The sequence below is a fragment of the Lagopus muta genome, chromosome 1 (assembly GCF_023343835.1).
Source record: "Lagopus muta isolate bLagMut1 chromosome 1, bLagMut1 primary, whole genome shotgun sequence".
Lineage (NCBI taxonomy): Eukaryota > Metazoa > Chordata > Aves > Galliformes > Phasianidae > Lagopus > Lagopus muta.
Genome location: NC_064433.1, coordinates 72,145,135 through 72,159,136, shown reverse-complemented (window position 1 = coordinate 72,159,136; position 14,002 = coordinate 72,145,135). Strand labels below are relative to the sequence as shown.

Below are 14,002 nucleotides of genomic sequence, written 5' to 3'. Positions count from 1 at the left end.
TCCTTTCTCAAGAGAATTTTCTCCCTTTCCCCAAGGAAGAGGGGAAATAGAGCTTGATATTAATCTTTCTCCTATTAAATGGAAGATATATTTAATCTATTTTCTTCCTCTAAGGAAAGCCTTTAAATAATCAAAAATAAAATTTTAGTTAAACAAGAACATATCAGGTATATCAAATATATTGTATATTCTGAAAAAGACAGCAATTATCAATACTGCATTAAGTTACTCACAGATAGCCAAAAGCTATTACAATGTTAGCTTTTTAAAAACACACAGACCTGTGACATTTTAACAATGACATATTATTAAACTATATGCTCTAGGCCATCTTATGCTCAGTACTGGGGCCATTCCTATTTCACATCTTTATTAATGATCTTGATAAGGGGATTGAATGTAGCCTTAGTAAGTTTGTAGATGACACCAAGTTGGGAGAGAATACTGATTAGTCAGAGGGTAGAAAGGCAATACACAGGGACCTGAACAGACTGGATCAAGCCAAGGCAAACCGTATGAGTTTCAATAGCGACAAGTGTCGGTCCTGTTACGGAAAGACTTTCTTAAAGAAAGATCTGAAAGAAAACTGCCAACAAATTTTCCTCCTGTACCAACAAAGACAGGCAAAGTGACATAAACAGAATTTATATGAGTACAATCTAATTTGTCTTTCCTTTTCTCACCATCTTCCGCTGAAAAATGTGCTTTCCTCAAAGACTTGTGTACACATAACTGAGACAGTAAATGACTTTTTCATTTCTGTACCTAGCATTCCCTCACTCTTCAGATCATTATTACTTTGCCATTATATTTCTTCTATGTTATACACTTTCATCTCACACTCTTCTTTCCTGTAACCATAACAAATCCACGCTTTAGCTCTGAAATTCTTCATTTGGAAAACAATAACCATCTTCACAGTTCAACATAATCTAATGCACTTTCAGAAAAGTAAAGTAAAATTAAAAAAATGAAAAGTACAAGAAATCACACTATTTCCAAGCGAAATCAAGAGGACAAAATGGACAAAAGAGCATCAGTGAGAGTCCTCCTTCTGCTAAAAAGTGACAAGGAGAGGCACAGAGATTTTAATTTGGATGCACATATCACTTCCTCTACTTCTACAAACTAAGACCATACATATGTTGTCTTTGTGAACTCAAGAATACCTCAGTTCCTTCTACAAGTCAGCTAGGGGGGATGAAGAAACAAGCTCATGATTTACTCACTGTATAAAGATGAAACAAAACGTACATAGGCTTTTAAAGACTGTAGCACTGGGACTGAATTTTATTTAAAGCTTTAGCATACTATATGTTTGAAACGTATAGGGGGGCACAGACACTGCTTACAGTAAGGCTCTTGGCTAGAAGTGTTTCAGAAAGTGTAAGTAAATACTTTTAAAATGCAGCCATCCTCAACTGGATGTATGCAGAATAACTAAGCACATGTAAAGCTACTTAAAAATTTGAGACCGTATTTAAAAACCTGAACAGTCGCAAATATATATTAAATATATTTATACATATAAAAATCAAATTGAAAATTGTTTCTTCCCTCAAAAATACTACTGGGTATCTATTGTGCAATGAAAGATTAATCAGCTATGTCAGTGATTGGTATCTATCAAGATAATGTATCTGGTGATGACAGAATAGGAATGTGTTGACAGTTTTTGAAATACCATTGTAGGAATTACAACATCTAAAAGGACTAAGGGCTGCTATTTTTATTTAATAAACATTTTGCTCTCAAAAGAATTTGCAAGTAAAGACAGAGTACTTTGATATAAGAAGAGGGGCAAATGTGACTAGACTGTTGAGAGTTTTTGCATATTTTCATGAAATATATTCAGAATTTTTTTTCTTTTTTTACAGAATAGCTACCATATTCTCTTCCCCCATGTGAAATGTTCACTGCATTTTTGACTAAATCCCATATAGGTCTAAATAATTTCTCTTAGACAACATAGTCACAGTAAATGATAACAATATCGAACACAAAAAATATGTTGGAAAGGAAGAAGGAAACAAAAAGAGCCAAATCTCTCCGGAAGCAGGCAATTTCACTGTATTCTAGTAAGGAATTTCTTGCATGCTCAATCTGAATAATTTATCATAAATCACTCCAAAAAAAAAAAAAAAAAGGCAGTTTAAATGAAAATTGAAACTGCTACATAAAAGTAAAAAGTATTATATGAACTTGACTTGTTAGTTACACAGTAAATAACCTCTAATGCTCCGGTATATGAATTTTAGATTGAAATATATTAAGATGCATTCTGTGACTCTTCTGAGCTTATTGAAAAGCTATGCAGCAAATATGAAGATTTAGCAATTAAGGGGAAAGGAAGGAACAGTCATTCAAAGTTGTTTCCAAACTATCATTCTAAAATTTGTTATGCATCTTCATTTCTCCAACTATGTAAGCATGAAGAACCAAAATGCTGTTAAAAGTATTTAACAAGTTTGACTAAGTTCTCTGCAAACAGACAGCTCTGGTGGAGTCGCATTCCAGATTGAAGCAAGGAATCGCCTACGCAAGGAAACAATTCCTCTCAGCAAGCAGCTGCTGCTGCCATTGCCTTCCCCATGGTAATGGCTCTGACATGGCGGGGCGGAGACAGGAGCAGTGGCTTCTACAGGAGCAACACAAACAGAATGTGGTATGTCACTGAAAGCATGGTGCAACAATCTGTGCAGGCAGAGTGAGCACCCCTCTCCAGTTGGAGGTCTGGCTCACTGCTGCCTCCCACACAAATAATCTAATCATTTCCACTAAGCAGAAAGCCCTTGCTAAAAAGAATGCAGCTACTTAGATCATGTGCCCGTTCAGGTCTCTGGCTGCAGGGAGTGCCTGAGCCTGCTGCTGACACCAGAGGATGGCAGAGACACCACCTGTGTGAGCAGTCAGATGATCTGCTCAGCCTGGTGGCAGATCTCAAAGAGGAGATGGAAAGATCAAGGAGTATCAAGAAGCACAAGCAGGAAATAGACTGGAGGAGCAACTCCCTGTCATAGGTATGAGAAAGGTGGGTATCACCTTGACTGAGTGATACACCCCAAGCAGTGGTGGATCCCCTGCCCTGTTGCTGCCAGGAAGGGAGAGAAGACCTAAGAGATGCAGAGGAATAAAAGCAGGTCCCCACTCAACATTTCAAGAACCTTCCCCCATCACTCATTACCCAACTTCTTTCCAGGTGCCCTTATGGAACAGGTTTAAGGCTTTAAAACCTGAGGGAAAGGTAAGTGGAATGTGGTAGGTCAACCAAGGAGGCCATCTAGGGCAACGAGGTCAACTCCGTGCCTCAAGACTGCCTCCACCAAAAAGGAAAGAAGGGTAATTGTCATGGGTGACTCCTTCTGAGAGGAATGGAGAGCGCCATATGTCAACCAGACCCTATCCATAGGGAACTGTGCTGCCTCTCTGGGACCTGGGTAAGGGACATGACTAAGAGGTTCCCTAGTCTGGTTTGCCCCTCTGATTATTACCCTTTACTGATAATTCAGATTGACAGTGATAGTTACCGAGAGAAGCCTCAGGGTTATAAAAAGAGACTCTGAAGACTGGGGAATTAATAGACAGTGCAGGAATACAGGTGGCAGCAAGAGGTACTGAGAGAACCAGGAAAATCTATCTCATAAAAATGTGGCTAAGAGAATAGTGTAGGAATTTTGGCTTTTTCAACCATGGGGCAGTTTACTTGGCACCTGGTCTGATATCTGCTACTGGGGTCCACCTGGGTCAAAAGGGGAGAGAGGCGGAATTTGACCCAGGAGCTAGACTCATTAACAGGGATTTAAAGTATGTTTGAAGAGGGAGGAGGGTGATAGCAAGCCTGTCTGTAATGTGTGGCATAGCATAGTTAGGTTAAAGAGACAAGGAGCAATCTGCTGCATCTTATGGTGATGAAGGCAACAGGTAAACTAAAAGTAAATATTTCAAAGTAATGAAGAAGTTATCTTCAAAGAAGGTAACAAGATGAACTGCCCTGCTGAAGTGACTTTATGTTAACGCACACTTTTTGGGAAGCAAACAGCCGGAGTTAGAAGTCATCATGGTATTGGAAAACTGTTATGTAGTTGCTGTCAATGAACCCCTGTAAGATGATTCGCATGACTGGAATGTAGCTACTGACAGCTACAAATTGCTCAGAAGGAACACACAAGGAAAGAGGGGAGAAGGCATTACCCTCTACATCAGGGAAAAAGTAGTGTGAGAAGCTGTCTGTGAAGAGCCAAGAGCAAGTTCAAAGTCTGTGGTGGAGAGTTAGACAGGCAAAGGGAGCTCTGTGACTGGGGTCTACTATATTACAGGCCACTTGATCAAGCAGAGACTGGTAATGAAGCCTTCTTCCTCCATCTGCTAGAGGTGTCATCTTTGCAGGCTCTCATCCTGCTGAGGAACCACCCTGACATCATCTGAAAAAGTAGCACAGTGAACTGCAGGCAATCCAGGAGGCTCCTGGAATGCATTAAGGATAATTTCCTGAGATAGGTAATAGACAGTCCTGCCAGGGAGGATGCACTGTGGGACCTACTGCTCATCAATGCAAGTAAACTGAGTGGTGACATCAGGATTGGAGACTGCCAGGACTGTACTGAAAATGCAGTTCGTGCTCTTGAGGAATATCGGACATACAAAAGTAAAATCAAGAAGCTTGCTTCTAGGAATGCCAAATTCCAACTCTTCAGGGAGGTTGGTCAACAAAACCCCCTGGGAATCTGTCCTTAAGAGCAAGGGAGTGAAGTAGAGCTGGCAGATCTTTAAGGAAGCTTTCCTTAGGACCCAAGAGCTCTTCATCCCTAGGAGTAGGAAGTCAGGAAAGGAAGGCAAAAGACCAACATGGAGGAAATGGGACCTACTTGTCCTCTGGTTTGAGCAATAGAAAATGCACAGGTAATGGTAGCAGGAACAGGTAATCTGGGAGGAGTACAGCAATACTGCCAAGCTGTGTAGGAATGAGGTTAGAAGGGCCAAGACCATCTGGAACTGGACTTGGAAAGGGGTGCAAAGGATAAGAAAGGGTTAATAGATATATCTTTTTGGAAAAGGAAAGTCAGGAGGGCATAATCCTCACAGTAAGCAATACAGGCGGACTAGTAAAAACAGACAAGCAGAAGGCAGAGGTACTTAACTTTTTTTTTTCCCCCCCCTCAGTCTTCACTAGTGACTGCTCTACACGTAGCCATCAAGTGAATGGCTAAAAAGGTGGGAACTGGGGGAATGATGCCCTTCTTGCTGTAAATGAAGATCAGATTTGCAACTGCCTGAGGAACCTGAATGTCCATAAGTCTACAGGTCTTGATGAGATGCATCAAAGTACTGAGGTAACTGGCTAACAGTCACAGAGCCACTTTCATTGATTTTTGAAAAGTCATGGTGGTCAGGTGAAGTCCCTGGTGACTGGAAAAAGAAGGGTAGAAAGGATTACCCAGGAAACTACCAACCTGTCAACCTCACCTCTGTGCCAGAGGAGATCATGGAGCAGATCCTCCTGGAAGCTACACTAAAGCACATGGAAGAGAGGGAGGTGGTATGGGATAATCATGGCTTCACCAATGGGAGATCATGCCTCACCATGTTGTTTTGTATGATGGTGTTAACTGTGTCAGTCAACAAGGGAAGAGACTCTGATGTCTTCAATCTGGACTTCAGTAATGGCCTTTAACACAGTCCTCCACAACATCCTTTTCTCCAAAGTGGAAAGTTATGGATTTGATGGGTGAACTCTTCAGAGGATGAGGAACTGGTTATGAGATGGAACCCAGATAGCGGTAGTCAGTAGCTCAATCTCTGAATGGAGATCAGTGATGAGTGGTGTCCCTCAGGGGGTCAGTACTGGGATCACTTTAACATCTTCATCAATGGCGTCAACACTGGGATTGAGTGCACCCTCAGCAAGTTTGTGGATGACACTAAGCTGTGTTGTATGGTTGACATGCTGGAGGAAGAAGATGCCATCTGGACAGATCTAGATAGACTTGAGCAAACAAAGCCAAGTGCAAGGTCTTGCATGGCAAGGGACGTGGCAATCCCTGCTATCCTGATGGATGGCAAATAAGCCATCAATGTGCCCCTGCAGTGCAGAAAGCCAATTGTATCCTGGGCTGCATCAAGGTGGAAGGTCAAGAGAGGTGATCCTATCCCTCCATTCTGTGCTGATGAGGTCTCACCTGGAGTACTGTCCAGATGCGGAGTCCTCAGTGTAGGAGAGATGTGAACCTATTAGAGTGCATTCAAATGAGGGACGGTCAAGTATTCACAATTATATTAATACTGTCTGATACTTCGCATTGAGCACAAACAGGACTCAAGCTGACACAGAGTTCTAGAGTTGCTAGTTTTGTTTTTTGTTGCTCTCTTTTATGTTTTGATGGAAAGAAAAAAAAAAAGTTTTGTTACTTACATATATTAACAGTATTATATAGATTTGATGATCTTGAAGGTCTTTTCCAACATGAGCAATATAGATCTGTGATCTATAAATTATACGTGGCCCAGGACTATTTATCTTCACTCAGTGCAGCCCAGGGAAACCAAAAGGTTGGACACTCATTATCCAGTCCAACCTTCAAGCCATTACCATCACGCCCAGTAAACCATGTCCCTAAGTACCACGCCTACATGTTCCTTGAACACTTCCAGGATTGGTGAGTCCACCACCTCCCTGAGGAGCTTATTCCAATATCTCACCACTGTAAGAAATTTTTGTTCCTAACCTCAAACCTGAACATCCCATGGTACAACTTAGAGCCATTACCACTCATCCTATCAACACTTAACTGGTAGAAGAGACCAACTCCCACTCACTACAACCTCCTTTCAGGTAGTTGTAGAGAGCAGTAAGGTTTCCCCAAGCCTTCTCTTCTCCAGATTAAACAATCCCAGTTCCCTCAGCCTCTTTTCATAAAACTTGTGCTCCAGATCCTCCATCAGTTTTGTTGCCCTTCCTAGGACATACTCCAACGCCTCAATGTCTTTCCTATATTGAGAGACTCAAAATCAAATGCAGTACTTGTGGTACAGCCTCACCAGGGCTAAATACAGTCCTGCTGACTACCCTGTTTCTGACATAAGCCAGGATGCCATCAACCGTTTTGGCCTTCTTGGCATACTACTGGCTCCTATTCAGCTGGCTGTCAGCTAACATCCCCAGATCCTTTTTCCAGCTACTCTGCCCCAAGCCTGTAGCAATGCATAAGGTTGTCAACACCATAGTGCTGGGCATGGCAATGGGCCTTGTCAAGCTTCATACAATTGGCCTCAGCCCATGAATCCAACCTGTCTAGATCCCTTTGCAGGGTCTTCCTACCCTCCTGCAGATCAACACTTCTTCCTAGCTTGGTGTCATCTGTAAACTTACTGAGGACTGCTCTGAAAGTAATGCTTCCCATTTTATTATGTTGACCCATGATATCAGAGGTGGATGTTGGTAGTGTGTGGCAGCAGAAGTCGAACCTTTCCAATAATATTCTGTTACATTCTGTTGCCACGCAACACACGGCAGCAGAGGGACAGTGACAAAATGGCATCTGACATGGAAGTGTCTGTGGAGAAAAGATTTGTCACTGAATTCCTCCAAGGGGAGAGAACTATACCTACTGACATTTACTGATGCTTGCTGAATGTCTGTGGAGACCAAACAGTAGATGTGAGCACAGCAAGGCAGAAATTGCATGTTTCAGCAGTGGTGACAGCAACAGTAGGTCACCTCCACTGGTGCAGATTTTTAGAAACACAGCCTACAGGCTCTTATTCATCACTCGTGAAAATGCCAACAGTAATGGTGGTCATTGTGTTGAAAGCCAGTGTTTTGTAACTGAGAATTTGCTCTATCACATGGTGTTACTGTGCTCTTGTATCCGTTGTAGTTTGTGTGGAAATAAAGAGGAGGTATTACTTTCAGAGTGACCTATGTACAAAAACATTAATATTTTCAAATTTGGGATATTTATGAAGAATGTCATGTAAATTAGATACTCAATTTCCATCTAAAATTGAAGGTATATTATATTAAAATTGCCTAAATTAATTCTAGTGGCTCAACACAGCTAGTGTGCAAGTACAGAAATATTTATGTTTAATAATACAGAAATAGAAAAGACAGCAAAATTGTATGGTATTTTCCATGTGTACATGACGTAGGTATGCCAGTCATCCCTAAACCTCCAGAGCCAGCTCAAGAAGAGTAACTCTGTTTTACAGCTTAACTTCCCAGTAACAGAAGAATCTGTATATTCAGAATTCAGCTGTCCAGTTTAATTACAGCTCAGAGTATTTTCTATCCTCCTCTTCTAATATGAACTGAAGTTAAGGTGGAGTTATTTAAAATTGAATGAAACTTTAACACAAAACAGGCTACAGTTATGCTTTTTTTGCTTTTTAGCATTATTATACACTGTCATAGAAGAACAGAATATTCCAAGTTGGAAGAGACCCATAAGGATTATCAAGTCCAACTCCTGTCCACACAGGACCACCCAAAAAATGAGACCATATGTGTGAGAGCATTGTCCAGATGCTTGTTTAACTCTGGCAAACTCTGTGCAATTATCATTTCCCTTGGGAGCTTGTTACAGTGTCTGACAACCCTCTCAGTAAAGAACCTTTTCCTGATATCCAACTTGAACCTTCGTTGTTGCAGCTTCATGCCATTCCCTCAGGTGCTATTGCTGGGTCACCAGAGGATCAGCACCTGCCCCTCTGTTCATCCTCATGAGGAAGCCATAGCCACAGTGAGGTCGCCCATCAGTCTCTTATTCTCTAGGCTGTACAAACCAAGAGACTTTATCTGCTCCTCACACATCTTCCCCTCTAGACCCTTCACCAACCAAAGCAAGGCTCTTGATAGATCTTCACATCTTTGCAGGCCTCCTTTGGATACTCTCCAATAGTTTTATATCTTTTTTGTACCGTGGTGTACAAAACTGCACACAGTACTCAAGGTGAGGCCATACCAGTACAGCATAAAATAGGACAATTACTTCCCTTGACTGGCTAGCAATGCTATACTTGATGCACCTCAGGATACAACTGGTCTTCCTGTATGCCTGGGCACACTGCCTACTCATGTTGAACTTACTGTCACTCAAGATCCCCAAACCTCTTTCAGAGGGGAAGAAAGTTGTTGTTAAATTTCATGCAGTTGGTGATTGGCCAGTTCTCTAATTTGTCTAAATCTCTCTGCAAGGCCTCTCCATTCCTGATAGAGTCAACTGCTCCTCCCAATTTAGTACTGTCAGCAGACTTCATTTAAAATAACTTCCAGTCCTACATCCAAGTCATTTACTAAAAGATTATATGGAACTAGCCCTCAAATGGAGTCGTGGGGAACCCCACTAGTGACCAGCTGCCAACCATTTACTATGCATCTTTGGGTCTAAACCATCAACCAATTGCTCACCCAGCACATTAGATTTTTGTCTAGCCGTATGCCTTTTGTCCAGAAGGATACTGTGAGAAACAGTAATGAAAGTTTTACTGAAATCTAAGGGGATAACATCAACTGGCTTCCTTTGGTTAAATAGATGGGTGACCTTGCCATAATACAAAATTAATTTAATTGAACAGGACCTTCCCCTCATGAACCCATGATACCTGAATAACTTGATAACTGGAACAGTGTTTGCCAGCTTCCAGTCAAATGGGACCTATCCACATTCCCAAGACTGTTGAAAAATAATTGAGAGAGGTCTCACGCTGACACTGGCCAGCTCTCCGATTACCCTGGGATGAATCCCATTGGGTGAATCCCATAGATTTATACACATGCACATGGAGCAGTAAATCCCACACAAGTTCAGTGCTGTCTGGGAATTGATTGTTACTTCAGTCACAGTCTAACTCAGGCCATCTGGAGTGCCAGAGCCCATCATCAGTGTTGAAGACAAAGGTGAAGAAGTCATTAAACATCTCTACTTCATCTATGTCTCTATTTGTAAGATTACTGTTTTCATCAAGTAAAGAAGCCATGCTCTCTTTGGTCCTCATTTTGTTGTTAACAAATTCAAAAATATAACCTTATTACTGTCCCCCACAGTACTGGATAGCTTATTTTCTCCTTCGCACTTATTTTCTCCTTATAACTGTGAAGAGAATCCCTGCAGCCTTCCCCATTTTGCCTGACCTTGCTTCCAGCAGCCACACGCTTTCTTTTCCTCCACCTAAGCTCTGAAAGAAGATACCTGTTTAGCTAAACTGTCCTTCTGCCCTCCCTGTTTGATTTCTAGCATTTTGGAATTGCCTGTGTCTGTCCTCTCAAGAGCAGAAAGTGGAATTTAAAAAGTGACCAGCACTGATGGAGCCCAATGCTTCCAAAATTAGTTTCCCAGGGGATCTTATTAACAACTTCCCTGAATAGCCTGAAATCTACTCTCCCTATATCCAGCATTGAGGTTTTGGTGGCAATTTTCCTCCTATCACTTTAAATACAACCAATTCATGGCCACTATGGCCAAGATGGCCACCAATAGGTCTTTCACTAAATGGTGTTTAAGGTACCTTCCAATCTAAGTCATTCTAAGACCGTACTATTTTTTCCCTCATAATATTAGGCTTTATAATTTAAATGACAGCTATAATGGAAACTCAATGAAAAGAATCCCAAAAATCAACAGCTTCAGAAATAAGCAGATGAAACATCATCTAATAAGAACGATTGTACTTATATTACCATGCAGTTTAATTCCAGCTAAGAATTAATGCACAATCTTTGCCTAATTATGTACTAATTTGTCAATATTTTCTTCAGCATAAGCTTTCTTACCTTTCTAAAATGTTACTTAAATAAGCTTTCTACCTGATCTGCTTCTTTACACACAAGAACATTACTCAAAATGAAATAGTAGTATTGAACTAGTTAATTTTTTAATCATGATTTTTTGCTGCAGCAGAAATATTATTAAACTGAAGTCACTGTCACAATAAAAATTGCAGAGATGTTCCCTAAACAAAAATGGGGAACAGAAACAAAGGATTTCAAACAAAAACATTTTCAGTCCGTTCAAAAAAAAACTATGGATTTATTAAGTTAGAAGAATAGAAGTTAGTTGCCAAAAGAAAGTCTATTTCAAAAAGAAAGATCACACTATATCAAGTACATTGTGCTGTGAAAAAAAAAAAAAAAGAGCCTGCTTAATTTCCAGAAACTGTTGACGATGGGAAAAAATGTGCATAACCACAACTGGAGTTTTCCAACTGCAATGCTGTACTCAAAACTGTGTGGTAAATTAAAGAAATAGCAGAGGAAAAATATGATCCAGCTCTTAGTGAATCATCAAAAACTGCTGTCTGCCACTAGACCAAAGATTGTAAGTCTTATCAGCTAAACAATCTATCCAAATAATTAAGTTCCCACTTAGAAGGCTAGAACTCAAGCACTATTTTCTCTTCTCGAACCAAGTGTTCCTTTTATTATTTGTAAGTTAGAGAATGCCACTTACTAACAGAATTACTAAGACAAAACAGATAATCTGCATCGAAAAACAGAATATGGATAATAAAAACTGAGAGATTTTTTTAATCTAAAGTATCATATTAAAGCTCAAGTGAACCACTACGTACTACATTAATCTTATTAACACCTTTCTGCTTTTCTTGTTCACATGACAGATTTGAAATGTATTATAAAGGCTTTCAGTATACATTGTGAATCTACCAGAATTACTTTTATGTTTGCATACACATTTTCCAGGTATTTATAAAGAAACCTGCAATAATAAAAACTCATCTCCCAAAAACCTGCTTATATCCTTGTCGCTCCCTATGACATCTGAAAAGCTGTGGCAATCAGGTGAAACCCCTGGTGACTGGAAAAAAGGTAACACCATACCCATTTTTAAAAAGAGTAAAAAAGATGACCTCTAGAACTGCCAACCTATCAGTCTCATCTCTGTGCCAGTGATGATAACGGAGCAGATCCTCCTGGAAGCTATGCTAAGGCACATGGAAGGCAGGGACATGATACAGAAGAACTAGTATGTCTTCACCAAGGGCAAATCCCTCTCAACCAATCTAGTCACTTCTATGATGGTGTCACTCAATCAATGGACAAGGGAAGAGCCACTGATATCATCTATCTGAACTTCAATAAGGCTTTTGACACAGTATCCTTCTCTCCAAACTGGAAAGAAATGGATTTGATAAGCAGACTGTTCAATAGACAAAAAGCTGGCTGCAGGATCGAGTCCAGAGAGTGGTGGTCAATGGCTTAATGTCTGGATGGAGAACAGTGATGAGTGGTGTCCACTATGGATCAGTGCTGGAGCCGAAATTCTTATAATCATCAATGACATTGACTGCAAGTTTGCTGATAACACACCAAGCTGTGGAGCGCAGTTGACACACCAGAGGGATGGGATGCCATTCAGAGGGACCTAGCAGGCTTGAGCAGTGGGCCCAGGTGAACCTCATGAAGTTCAACAAATCTAAGTGCAAGGTCTTGCACCTGGGTCAATGCAACCCTCAGTACCAATACAAACTGGGGGGATATAAAGACTGAGCTCAGCCCTGCCGAGAAAAGACTTGGGGATACTGGTGAATGGGAAGCCAGACATGAGCCAGCAATGTGCCCTTGCATCCTGGACTGCATCCAAAAAAAGATAGGCCAGCAAGGCAAGGGAGGTGTTCCAGCCGCTCTACTATTCAGTGGTCAGGCCCCACCAGGAGTACCGCATCCAGATGTGGAGTCCTCAGCACAGGAGAGAGATGGACCTATTGGAGCACATTAAAATGATGCATAGAATGGAACAGCTCTCCTGCGAGGACAAGCTGTGCGAGCTGTGGCTGTACAGCCTGGAGAAGAGAAATCTGAAAGAAGACCTGATAGCAGCCTTTCAGTATCTAAAGGGAAAAATACAGGAAAGAAGGAACAGACTCCTTGGCAGGGTCTGTGGCGAAAGAACAGGGGGAACTGGCTTCAAGCTCAAAGAAGGTAGATTTAAGTTAGATATAAGGAAAAAGTCTTTTACAGTGAGAGTGGTGAGGCACTGGAACAAGTTACCTAGTGTTGTGGTTGATGCCCCATCCCTGGGCACTTTCAAGGTAAGGCGGGATAAGGCCCTGGGCAAACTGATCTAGCTGTGATGTCCCTGTTCTCTGCAGAGAGTTAGACTAGATGGCATTTAACGGTCCCCTCAAACTCTAAGGATTTGGTGATTCTATCTTGCTATTCAATAGCTTTCATATGGTACGTGTAACTCACGGTGTAACCTGTTCTAGTGTCTCACCACCCTCAGAGTAAAGAATTTCTTCCTAATATCTAGTCAAAAACTATATTCTTCCAGTTTAAAACCACTTCCCCTCATCCTGTTGATGCATGCCCTTCTAAAATGTCCCTCCCCAGTTTTTCTGTAGGATCTCTTCAGGTACTGGGAGGTCACTATAAGGTTTCCCCACAGCCTTCTCCAGGCTGTAGAGCCCCAACTCTCTCCATCTGTCCTTGTAGGGCAGGTGCTCCAGCCCTGTGACCACCTTCGTGGCACTTTTCTGGACCAACTCCGCATGTCCTTCCTGTGCTAGAGGCCCCAAAACTGGATGCAATACTCCAGGTCTCCAAGTTTATGCACATTCATAGCACAGAACTCAAGAATAATTTCAGTTAAAAGTCTTAACCTGAAAACTCACAAAACTATCCCAGAATCATCACTACACTCAGATTTTCAAGTGAATAGAACTAATAACTGGCTGTTTCTACCATTAAAAAAAAATGTTCACTGAAATCTGTACTCTGTATCAGACAAACTTGCACAGTGTGTGCCACAGATATTGTCCTTTGTGTCGTACAAGCCAAAGAAGACAGAAACAATTGGCATTACAAGCAGTACAAACTTCAATAAATTAATTTTATCTTGCAGCTTTTAGAAGCGCGACTCACTTTTGTTCTCTAATTTGATTTGACCATATCCAGAAGACAAAATACATGAGTTTTTCTAACAAGTTAAAGGTTATGACTTTTTATCTGTTGCTCTTGAAAACAATAGAGAAATGGACAGATACTTGA

At 41.1% G+C, this 14,002-nt stretch overlaps 1 protein-coding gene across 10 annotated transcripts in view; it reads right to left on the bottom strand.

Annotated features, from left to right (window-relative positions):
• CCDC91 (coiled-coil domain containing 91) overlaps window positions 1–14,002 on the bottom strand; it is a 136,699-nt gene that overhangs the window by 87,872 nt on the left and 34,825 nt on the right. The window lies entirely within an intron of this gene.